The sequence below is a fragment of the Phaenicophaeus curvirostris genome, chromosome 10 (assembly GCF_032191515.1).
Source record: "Phaenicophaeus curvirostris isolate KB17595 chromosome 10, BPBGC_Pcur_1.0, whole genome shotgun sequence".
NCBI classification, from domain to species: Eukaryota; Metazoa; Chordata; class Aves; order Cuculiformes; family Cuculidae; genus Phaenicophaeus; species Phaenicophaeus curvirostris.
In genome coordinates, this window is record NC_091401.1 from 1,163,816 (window position 1) to 1,175,996 (window position 12,181).

The following is a 12,181-nucleotide window of genomic DNA, read 5'->3' on the forward strand; positions in this document are numbered from 1 at the left end:
AGAGAATATGCAAATAGGTCTGGCTCCTTTACTTGCTCAGATAAGGAGGCAAGATCTTTTTCCGTAAGCCTCCTTACAGGAAACTCACTCTCCTCGAGGTGTGTAATGAGAGAGGACAGTAAAAAGAGAAGGCAAGCATGAAAGACAGCATTAGATAATAACAAGAATACAAGGATCCTGGGAAGTGCCGGGGGAGAGGCGTGGATTGCCAGGGTCTGAAGGCTGCTCCCTAGCTGAGAGGTGACAGCTAGGTGAGGTGGGGCCAGGAGGATGGAACTTAGGCTGGGCAGACAGGCTGGCTGAAAAATCCAGCTGTGCTAGTCGAAATTCAGAATAAGGTTTCTTCACAGCAAGGGCAAGAAAGGGAGCAAGTTGGACTTGTCTCTGTGGTAGCTTAGAACTTATTTTGACCCTTTCTGGTGAGGCTTGGGTGCCACAGCTCTGTTCAGTGCGTGGGGAACGGCTTGACTCGGACACCATCATCCGTGCAGGGACAGCGGATGGAGAGTGGAAGAACTGCAGTGTTAGCCATGCTCTGGGGGAGGAAATTGGGAGTTTGGATTGAGGAACTGTCTTAGGGCTTCGGTGGAATCAGGAGTGCCTTTGCTGCTGATTGTTCTCTGGGATTTTCAAGTGACACATTAGCTCCCTTGGCCTAGGTGCAATTGCTCTGGCTCATACCAGGGTGTGTCAAAAGGAATTAGAGCCCTTTCAAGGCATGGGTTAACCTACAGATGCCATAAAAGCTGCTGGTAAAGTGCTGTCAAGAGTCGCTCATGGGGAGCTACACTTCACTGATGCAGATATAAACTCAAAAGCACCAGTGGTCTCTGAGTGAAAACACTTTCGCAAGGTCCTGACCAAAATTGCTTCTCCTGGTTGTTATTTCTCAGCTGCTTATAGGGCTTTTGTTATATCTGCTCTTGCTTTAGGTGTTAGGACAACTGCCTGCATTTAGATTATTAAACAACCACTCCCAGGTACAGAAGTGAGCACTGGCTCTTTCATACTGAAAGAAGCCAAGAGGATATATTTTTTTTTTCCTTTAGGAAGGCAGTTGTTAAGCAGAAGTCCCAAGTACATTGGGAAAAGGAGCAAAAAGCTCTGACTTGGGCTGGATTAATTCAGTCATCCCATTTGCCCTGTGGGAAAGAATCTTGCAGCAGTGGAAAGGTGAGGGCAATGCAGAGAACACCACGAGTGAGCAAGGGAAGATGATGTGTTCTTGTGGTGCAAGGTAACAACTACAATTTTGACTGAACTCTGGATCTGGGCTTTCTGCGACTCCAGGTGGAAGCCACACGCACAGAGCGCCCCAAGCCCTTCATCCTGCGGGAAGGTGATGGTGCCGAGTGCTCATGTAACTGGTAGGATAGGATGTTTGTTCAGCTGGAGTGGGACCAGTGCCCTGCAAGGAATGGCAAGGAAGATACTGCCAGCTGGGTTTTGTTTTCTGTTGGTGGGGAGGGAGAACTTGGCTTATTCCAGGGGACAAAGCAGGGAAGAGCTCCAGTACTGATGATCCACAAAGCAATCCCATGCGCATAGGCTCCAGAGGAGCCTGGAAAAGGAAGTTCCAGGTGGAGGCTGCTTTGGGTTCCTTTGTTCTGGGACTCTGGCTTTCCTGCCCTGCTCATACCCCTATTTGTGACCAGCACAGCTGTAGGAGAGGGGCTGGAGTTGCTATTGTTTGGTGCAACCTATTGCCCTTACCAAGCAGTAAAAAAATGGCAGGCTTCAAAATACCATGTTGATGCATTTTTAGCAGCTATTTCAACTTTCTAGGTTTGGAAATTCTCATTAGACCTTTCTGCAAGTACTAACACTTAAGAGATACCATTCTTGCTGCCACTGCCAGCCAATAAAACAGGAATAGGGTATCAAGCTTGCCCGGTGGGATGTTCTGGGCCTCCTACTAGAGCATTTTTTGGATTCAGACTTTTCTTGGAAGCTACGTTTGCCTTTGGTCCCCATGGATGAGGCCACCCCTTGTGTGGGGGCTGCTTGCTGTCCTCGGTTTAGCTCTAACAGCCTCGTCTCCTAGCAGATTCCCCCTGGCTTTCCCACCATGAACAACTGGCAGACCCCAGCACAAGCTTCGTGGTCCTGCACCCAAGACGCTGCAAAGTGCGACGTGGGACCTGCACGGCTGTGAGCACCACACCCCAAGGTACAGGCTTTGACTCACTGCAACACCGTCTCCTGGCTGGTGGCGCACAGCCTGGTGTTGCCAGTGGAGGTTGGCACGAGCTGCTGCTGGAGCACAGAGATGCTTGCAGCAAAGGTGTTTTGAAGGCTGGAGGTTAGCAAGGTGGGGAGAAGGTTTCTGCTGGAGCCTGACAGACGTGCAGTGGGGCTGTGCTGGCTCGGGCAAGCCTGAGCATCCCCTGCGACTGCGGGGGCTGCCAGTGGGACTGCGTGTGCAGCCTACGGGCTTGACAAGGGGCGTCGGCGTGAGTTTCTGTAGTGGGCAGGAGCCTGTGGCACGTGTGAGGTTTGTGAGGAAGGCTCGGTGCAGGCCGTGAGAGCTGGCTGGGAGGAGAGGGGGGATGGCAGGGGTGCGGTGCTCTCTGGCTGTGGCAGACTGGGCGCCGCATCCCCGTCCTGCTCCTTCCCAGCCTGCTCCTCCGCAGGAACTGGAGACGACACGCAAACAACCCGCAGGTTTTATGGCAACGATCGCCTTTCCTGAGCGAAGGAGATAAAGGGGAATGACGCGAGGAATGGCTGGGTAGCATTCAGCGTGATTTCACTACCAGGGGCAAAGCCGTGGCTGGAAAAGTGATGCTGTAACCTGTGGGTGCTGGGTGCTCCCTGCCCGGGGGGAGGGCGAGCGGCCCCACTGGGTGCCCGGGGCTGGGCGGGACCCCGGCCTCCAAAACAGGGAGAATCCCCTAAAACAGGGACCGCATCCCCAAACTGGGTGAATGTCCCCAAATGGGGTCAGTTGACCCCCAGATGGGCACCGTGCCCCGTCTAGGAGCCCCGGGCTCCTGCGGCCACAGAGGCTCCTGCTCTCCGGGAGAGGGAGAGAGGGGGAAGAAGGGGGAAAGGAAGGAGAAGGGGGAGAAGAGGGAGAGGGAGGAGAGAGGGGGGAGAGGGGAAGAAGGAGAAGGGGGAGAGGAGGGAGAGGAGGGAGAGGAGGGAGAGAAGGGAGACGGGGGGAGGAGGGAGAGGAGAGAGAGGGGGGAGAGGAGAGAGAGGAGGCGGGGCGGGCGCTGGCTGGGACGGGCCAGGGCGGGAGCTGCGAGTGCGGGAGCTGCGGGAGCCGTGAGCACAGGGAGCTGCGGGAGCGGCAGCAGCTGTGAGACCTGTCTGAGCGTGCGGGAGCGAGCGGGGACCTGCAGGAGCCGTGAGTGCGGGCGCCGGGGGTCGGGTGCCCGCTCCCGGCCGGGAGGGACAGCGGCTCCGCTCGCTTCTTTCTCCTTTCGGGGCGGCGGGGGCCGCCTCTGGGTCTCCTCCCGCCTGGGGGCGAGGAGAGGGCGTGAGGCTGGAGAGGATCAGGTTGTGCTGCCTCGGAAGGAAGCCGGGGGTAAAGCGGGGGCTGCGGGCACGGGGAGGATTGCCAGAGGCAACACCTCGTCTTTTTTTCCCCCCTGGAATGTTTTCGGCGTGCGCTGTCCTGAGCGGAGCCCTCGGGGTTTGCCTAGCGGTGCGGAGCCCGGTGCCGCCGCTCCCTCTCCGCTGCGGTTGATCGCCCTGCTCCTCCGTCCTCCCTCGGCTCGCGGCGGGCTCGGCCGCTCGGACTCTCGGTAGCCCGGAGGCGTTTCCAGTCTGGGGCTGTTGTGTTTTATTGGCAGTGGGACACGACTGGAGCCAACAGCCTGCTGGAGGCCGGGGGGGGGGCTGTGATCCAGGGGAGCTGCCGGGACCCTCCCGTCGGCTCTGGGGAGCGTTTGCCTGTCGCCTTCCAGTAACAGTTTTTGTGCGAACACAAAGACCAGTGAGTTAATCTTTGACGTTGTCAGGGCGATGCGCAGCCTTCCCCGGCGAGCTTAATCCCCTCCGGCAGCGGGAGGAGAGGCGCTGGGGCAGCCAAGGGCTCGCGGGGGCCCGGCGGGGGGTCCGGTCAGCCCGCTCTGCCCCTCGCCCCGACGGCGGCCGCGGGCGGCACGCGGGCTGCCACCTCACCCTGTGCGGCACCTTCTTCCCTAGGAGCAGGTGGCCTGTAGGAGTCCGGATGCTTCGCCCCGGCAGCCCGCGGGGGGCGGGTGGTGCCGCCCGCCCCTGTCCCGCTCGGCGGCTCCCCGGGCCCGGCCTAGCGGGGCGCGGACGTGCCGGGGCTGTTCCCCAGGCTTTCTGGAAAGCTTGTGGGGGCGAGGAGCCCTGCTGGGGTGCTCTGTGCTGTACCGAGTGCCCTTTTCAGGGAACAGTGTCACAGGCAGCTTCTAAGCTTTATGACCGTGGATGTCATGTTCTGAGTAGTGCATCTTATCTTCTTGTTTCTTTAACCTGCTGAATTTTAGCAAAACATTTCTGGCCTGTCCTGCAAGAATTACCTTTAAGTCTGTCAAATGGTGCGGCTGGGAGCCTCGCTCTGCACATCTGGGTGAGAAGTGCTGGAAACAAGATCCTTGGCAAAGATGAACCTTGCCTCTGGACCATTGTGGTTTTTCTAATGAGATCAGTTTGCCACCTGCATCTCTCTGGGGTGTGACTTTATTTTAGTGATATTGTAAATGTATAAACAACCTTCTGACCTTCCTCACTTCCATCTCTTGCTTTATTCTCCATTTCCTTCTCTTCATCCTCTCTCACAGCCCTGTGTCCTTGCAGACATTCCTTATTGCTGGCTTGAGACATGTTACCAATTGACCATTGTTCTGCAGCTACTTCAGACAAGAGGAGGAAAGATCTGGCATGGTGACATGGATCGCCTCCAGGACTGAACGAGCACCCCCTAAATATCACATCAGCTAAGCTTTGATGGTTTTTGAAGGCATCACAGTACCCTGGTTGTCACCCTCTGGCTCTGGAGCATTTGTGGTGGCTCAGCAGAGCTTGGTGGTGGGACCCCTGCTTGTGTCCCTTGGTTTGGCTTCTCCATCTCATGAACAGAATGGGCTTCGATAGAGAGTTGTGAGCAAGATCAGAGCTCCCCAGTGATGCTGCCGTACAGGAACTCAGTTACCTGTGACAGGATAATGCTGTGAGAGATCGGTTTTATTATTATTTTTCATGGAAGATTCTCAGATATAAGGGATTTGTGTTCAAGCCCTGAATACTTGGGATTGTATTTTTTATTAATTGTAATCTGTTGATCCAATGTTGGCACTGAAGCTGCTGTGGAAAGGTTGGTTGAGAACTTGGCATGACGTGAAGGACTATTAACATAACCAGTCTTGCAGGTGATGATAAATTTGACAAGCATTGCTTCTACTTTTTAAAGGGGTTGGTTTTCATTACTATTAATCTTTCAGATAGATTCCTTCTTCCAGCTGACACAAATTCCTTTCAGAGCTGACCTAAACCTTATAATTTGCCAGGAATTTAGGATAGCTTTTTATTTAAAATACAATTTCCCCCCTTAGTTAAGGCAGCAACTAAAACCAGGGCTTTCATTTTGCCTTGTAGAAAGCAATAGATCATGACATTATCTCAACATTGCTAAGTTACCTTACGTTCTGTGTCTTACCAAGCTCTCTTATGAGGAAGAACGTGTCTGTTAAATCATGGGGTTGTTTTGCTCTTCTCTTTCAATTAAACACCTTCCCTTACCAATATGGCCAGGAGGAAAATTGTTTTCAGTTATCCTTATATATTTATTTTCAATCTTTAATGTAGCAGCCTGGATTCCTGAGGCCAGGCTGAGAATGGAGTTCATGTCGGTGAAGGGGACGTGTGCGTTTGGACCAGCTCACGGTTTGGTGCTACCTATGGGCTCCCTTGTCAGGTTACTCACAGCTCTGACATAACATTGTCAGCAGATGCGTAAGCATTAAATTCCATTTGTGGCTTTGATGGACATTTGTTTTGCTAAATATATGTTAGTTTCTTGCTGGAACGAATATCTGGGTTGAAATGGCAGATCAGCCAGATAATCTTACTCATCTTACTGCCTCCACTGCATGTGTTAAGTCATTTTCAAGTGTGCGTTTGCTGTGTGGTACTATATGCTGTCAACTACTAAAATGTCCTGTGGGTTCAGTGGCTTTTGGGAGTTCTGCAATAAAAGATAAATGAATGAGAAAGTAACGTAATAATGTGAATACCTAACCACTCTATTGGCTGAAATGTATGTGTGAGAAAAGTTAGCCTTTTAATAGTCTAAATACTGAGCTACTTGTGTCTACCTGTAGGAATGGAAAAAACCTACTTGTTCCCCCCTGTCCCACATTATTTTTATAGGTAGTAAATATCTTCATCTTTTCCCTCAGTGGGAAAGTGTGGTGATGGTGTATCTGTAGTTAAAGGAATTTAATCTGTTCTTGGTTTAGTTCCTCACTTGTTTTGGGGCATCAGATGAGAGGGGGTCACTTCACATGGTTGGTGGTTCTCATAGAATCACAGGATAGTTTGGGTTGGAGGGAACCTTAAACATCATCCGGTTCCAACCTCCCTGCCTCCCAATTAAATTAATTGCCTCCCCAATTAAAATGCTGCATACAAGTAAATATTATAAAAGAATGTCTATTTCTTGTCTTTACTTTTATCCCCAGTAATGCTTCGACAGCAAAGAAATTTCTATCCTGCCATTCATCTTTTGTAACATGGTCCAGTGAGTAACCCTGTAAGCTGTAGTTAAAAACACCAGTTATAGAGAACAAAGAGATGGCCGAGAGGTTCTGGTGTTATCAATCCACATTACAGGGCTCCTTCAGGAGGACAGGTGACGTCAGAAGTCAGCATTGTGTCCTCTCAACACTATTTCCTAAAATACAAAATCAGATGAATTTCCTTTACCTTATCGCTAAGTTCTCAAAGTGATGGTAGCTTCCTCAGAAGGGCTCAGACCTTTGTTAACATCGCCATGAACCTTCACATGAGTGACCGGAGGGATTTTGATAGTCCTGCTGTCAGTTGTTTTACTTGCTTGCCTTTCTTCAGGTTTTTCAGCTGTGTGTTTTACTTACAGTATCTGTTCTCTGGTTTTGACGAGCGAGATGGGAACTCGGAAATCTCATTTTTCATGTTCCCCAGCTGCGCAGCCAGAGATCATGGTTCCACCTGTGCTGGCAGGGATTTCCTGTTTTAGAAGATTAATTAGAGTTGAGTAACTTTGAGTTCCTCTAAAAGAAACGATTTTCCTTTCCTGTATGGCAAGGGAGATTGCAATCTTCTGAGGCTGTAAAGTTGTCCACGCCTACCAATAAAGCAGTTGGTACTGTTTAGAGACACCAAACTGTCTGATGTCAGTTCTGTTCTGTCCCATGGAAGTGAATCCAAGTAGCTGCGGTGGCTTCCTTTGTCTCTTTTAGAGGTCATTGTCTTGTAGCCAGAGTATTTTTTATCCAGCTAGAACTTTGCCTCTCCTCTCATTATCTCTTCTTTCCAAGTCAAAAGTCGTTAGCTGTATTTTACTGCCTCTCAGAAAACAGCTGCCATGGTTGACTTCAAAGCTTTAATTCAGGAAGGACACAAAAGTGGTTTCTGACACAGCCACCCGGTTTGGATGGCCCGAGGTATTCCTGTGGAAAGAGGTTTCGCTCCTTTTCTTTCTTTTCCTTTTCTCCCCCACCCAGTCCAGATGATTGAAGTGCTAACACTTCTGCCTCGCCCAGTTACTTGTCCTGGTCTGATTCCAAGAGTCAGAGCGGGAGGAAGTGGCCTTTCTCTGAGGGAATTTTGCCTCTGATGGTTTTTCCCATTCACGTCTATGGCACTGAATTGGGATATTTCTTACCTTGTTATGAAGCATATTTGAACAGAGCTTGCTTAGGAGAACTAGATTCTGGCTTCTCACTCATTTTGTTGGGATGTCGTTGGATGTGATTGGGTGCACACGTGCCGCTTGTCCTTGTCCCCTGGAGATGCACCACGAGGTCCGCAGTACAGTTAGCCCCGCGGTACGATGTCTGAGGGAGCTGGAGGAGTCGGCAGTGACTGCGTTCCCATAAGACCGTCCACCTTTCATAGCAGGTTGAGGACATGATGTATTACAAAGGCAGCACCAAAGCCTTCTGGTCCAAAACAGGACCTAGCAGACTGATGAGACCCCCACAAAGTGAAGGAGCGGGGACACATGCTGGGCTTGTTTTCTGAAGCGTGTCGTGAACCAAAAGACGACTCTTTCCGCACGGTTCTGCTCTGCCTGCCTTTGCTCAGCTGCTCGGGCAGCAGTCGTGGCAGAGCTGCCGTGGACACCAGCACTTGGGCTGCAGACCAGACAGACCTTCTCTCTCTGAAGCTCTGCAGGACTGTGAAACCACACTGCCAGAACAGAAGCACGTGGGACAGTCGTGTTTTCTTCACACCTAAAATACAAGAAATCTAAGTCCCACTATCAAATCTCCTGTTGCTGCAGTTATTTTGAGGCGGTTACAGTAAAATAACTGAGCCAGGGCCTGCAGCAAAGCTGACGAGTTCAGATGTGCCCTGAGAAGGCGGCCCTATCCCCTCAGGATTTCTGGCACAATTGTGTAGTTACGGTTTCTGGGAACTTCCTAGAAGTAAAATATTAAAAATAATCCTAGACAGTTTAAGCTGCATCCGCTAGTGGCTTCTGCCAGTGTGGTGGGGTCACCTTGCCTTAAACTGGGGACGCACAGGACTGGTAACACCATCATTTAAAGCAGTCTTAGGTTTTGCTCTTTGTATTGTTTTTGGTTTTCTTTTCCTCGCGTGTTTTTTATTCATGGCTTGTTTGGGGGAGGCAAGATGGGAAGGTGTTCTCATAGCTGGGAACTTTCAGATTTACAAGATGCCAGCATTTGGTGCGTCACGTCTCTGAATCTGCTGCATGGGTAGAAGTGAACGTGAAGGCACCGTGCAGTGGGATGGGAAGAGTGGGGAGATGAGGGACAGGAGAAACAAAAATAAAGGGGGCAGTCTGCCATCCAAAATGAACTGGAGAATGTAGAGAGAAGGGAAGGAGTTCATAAGGGACACTGAGGTTTTTAATCTTGTTTCTAATTCAGACACAAGCTGTAAAAATATCTGTATTCATATATCTCTCATATGACTTGCTTTGAAGGCTAGTAAGGTTTTCCATGAATAAAACTCTTTGTTCCTCTCTCTGACCTGCCATACTCAATCTTCTAAAATAGTTACGATTTAACAGCCGCTATAAGAACATATTTGAACGGTTCTCCTGATTCCACCCTAGCATCCAGAACCAACACTCCAAGCAGTGATTAATACAAGCTGTAACAAACAAGCGGCTTGGCCTGCTTGTGCTGTGGACACATCGCTTGCTGGAGATGGCAGGGCTGCAGAATGAGATCTTGTCTCATTGTGTTTTCAACAGGTCTCATCAAACCCAGATTTAGCATTGAAAGAAAGTAATTCTTATCAAACACTTGGGAAATACTGTTCAAGTCATATAACTTTTCTCCCCCTCCCGCTATATGTCTAGGTGGAATTTTGGCCACAAACCAGACTTTTGTGTGTTTTTTCCACTGTGCACTTGGTTTGCCTCATGCCGTTTTAAGGAGCTAGACTAAAAGATGTCAGCTCAGCTAGACAGCATTTTTTTGATCTGATGTAACAAAAAGAATTTTACACCAATTTGAAAACCCACACTGACAAAAATTGGAAAAATAACTTGACAAATGGCAGGGCTCTGCCAAATACCTTTGAAAAGGTCACAGTCAGCCAGACAGCGGAGTTAAGCTAGTTCTTTAATAAATTTCCCCTTAATATCATTGCAGTGTGCATCAGATAGGAAAAACTGAAAGGAAAAAGGTGAATTTGAAACCTTGGAAAATCACGGTCAGCTATATGGAAAATACTATAAACAGATGGGAGTGGAACAGGGTAAAATGTACGGAACCTGACGTGGGCCGGGCACAGGCTGGTTTGGAAAGACGGCTGAACTCAGCAGGGCTGCTCACGTGTGTCAGGTGATGTGTGTGGGCATGCAGAATCCAGCACTGCAGACCCAGAGCACCAAACACACTCTGTTTCTCTGTGCATTAAAAAGGGAGATTGTGAATTCAGGCAAGCAGTATCTCAGTGTCTGTCAAAGAACTCGAATGGAGCAACTGCAGTAACACAGCGCGGGCAATAGACTCACTGTACAGGTATTTATTTGTAGTCTTCTGACTTTAGCCCTGAATCTAATCCTGATGTGTTTGTTCCCATCAGCACAAAACGCAGGCAGAGAAGAGAACGCGTTTTCAGTGTAGGGGCCCGGAGGAGCCGTGTTCCAATAGCTGAGCTTTCCGATAGTCTGCAGGCAACGCCACATGTGCCCCTGGGGTGCGGCAAGACCCGCATGTGCTCGCCGAACACGTGCTCGGATGTTACATTAAGAGCTCTTTCTCAGACTGTGATTGACGCAGAGTTTGCTCAGAAGGGCTTATTTCAAAATGCTTTGTTTCAGGCAGGATGTATAGCATAGGACAGAGGTTTGTCCTTCCAAGCTGCGCTGCAGAAGTGTCGCCCAGGGTGTGGAATTGTGCTGGGACTACGTTCTGCATGCGGCAGTGCTGGAAGGGGCAGGCTGCCGAGGAGATATTGCTGGCCAAGGAGAAACACAAAGCGTCTTTTGTTGAGTCTCCCTGCATTATTATTCTAATTCAGGGTTTACACAGTGCAGCAGCCCCACTTCTTTATCAGATACTAATTAAAGCCTATTCATTTTTTTTTGTCTTTTGAGGGAAGTTATCACCTGATCTTTAACAACTTGAAATAATCAGGTTTTTAATGGGGTTCATATGGCCAAGCCACTGAAGAACTGTTCCCCCAGCTGTGGTCTTGGGGGAAGAAGAGGAAACAACAAAAGAAAATCATGCTCAGTTTCTCAATGTGTGTTTATGGTAAATTATAATTTAGCTGAGCATCATCAGTTCTTTGGTCTGCGTAAAATGATTAAGTCACAAAGTGTAATGTCATGTTCTTTGATAGAAAACTTGACTTCGTGTAACAGGACCTCATGTTCCGTACGGATGTGTATTTCTTTCTAACATATATCTGTGGAAAACGGCAGTCTGAGATGTGACTAAGATTAGAATAGATAAGGCACACATCTCTAATACTGTACTCAAGACCTTTTCTCAAAGGAATATTTAGCATTAGTCAAGATTTAAAGGTTAAGTATACACTTTCAAGTTAAACTACTAGAGTAAAGCACAAATGTTAAATTATAGTGTTTTAAGATGTTCTTTCGGGTTTGCTGCTTGAGGAAATTTGCACAGCATGGGTTTGTTAAGTTAACAGTCAGTATTTCACACATACAGACTTATTTCTTGCTACAGTGTGGAGATCTCTTTTTCTGTATTAGGGCCGTTCTAGGTACTGGGTCCAATTGTTGCTAATGGTGCTCCGTGACAAAACCGGCATTTCTAAGGGGCACCAGAGCTGACACCTGACGCTTCTTGCATCATGAGCTCCCTCTCTAGTCCTCACTATGCCTGGTGGACCCTAACTGGAAGCTGTACTTGGCAAAAGAAGTTTTACATATCGCTTAACGGTGAGGTGTGTTTGAAGTTTTAGTTTGAATGATTCTGTGTTTGTACCAGTTGTATGGTGGCGTTAGAAATGCTGTTGGGTTTGCGTCAGTTGGTTAAGGGCAGCCTGCTCTTGTCGAATCGCGTTACATCACGGCTTTACTTTAGCCACTCTCTAGTTTACGATACAGGTCACTGCGACAGTCCTGCCAAATCCTCTGCTCAGAGCTCTGAGCCTACAGCAGTAAGGATACACATCTGTGGGTTTATAAGCGTTTCCATGTGCCAAATATGTACAGGTTCTTGCTACTGGCCAGACTTGGTCTTCCGTAGCCATCATTGTCTGCCAGGTGATGAATCTGCTTCCAGCTCCTTGGTGGGACGTGGTACTTAGGACTTGTGTAAGGAGGGCTAGGAGGCTGTGCTGCGGCTATACTCCTGCCAGACATTGCTTTATAACAATAAGATTGTGGTGGATGTCAGGCTGAGGTCTGGCATCCCTGGCAGGTACCGTATTGAAAGATAGCAAACTGCAGTGGAGTTGCAGAGGGGTGTGGATGATGTGCCTGAGTATGTGTGCAGTGTGCATGGTGATAACCCTCCTTGGGAAAGTCTCTCTGCCAGCAGTCCCA

The 12,181-nt window shown here is 49.2% G+C and overlaps 1 protein-coding gene across 1 annotated transcript in view; it reads left to right on the forward strand.

The window, feature by feature from the left end:
• The first annotated feature begins 3,237 nt into the window (after positions 1-3,237).
• PIK3CB (phosphatidylinositol-4,5-bisphosphate 3-kinase catalytic subunit beta) overlaps positions 3,238-12,181 on the forward strand; it is an 85,499-nt gene continuing 76,555 nt past the window's right edge. Inside the window, exon 1 of the mRNA XM_069865401.1 lies at positions 3,238-3,270. The gene's annotated coding sequence lies outside the window, so the exon portion shown is untranslated. The remainder of the gene's footprint in view (positions 3,271-12,181) is intronic.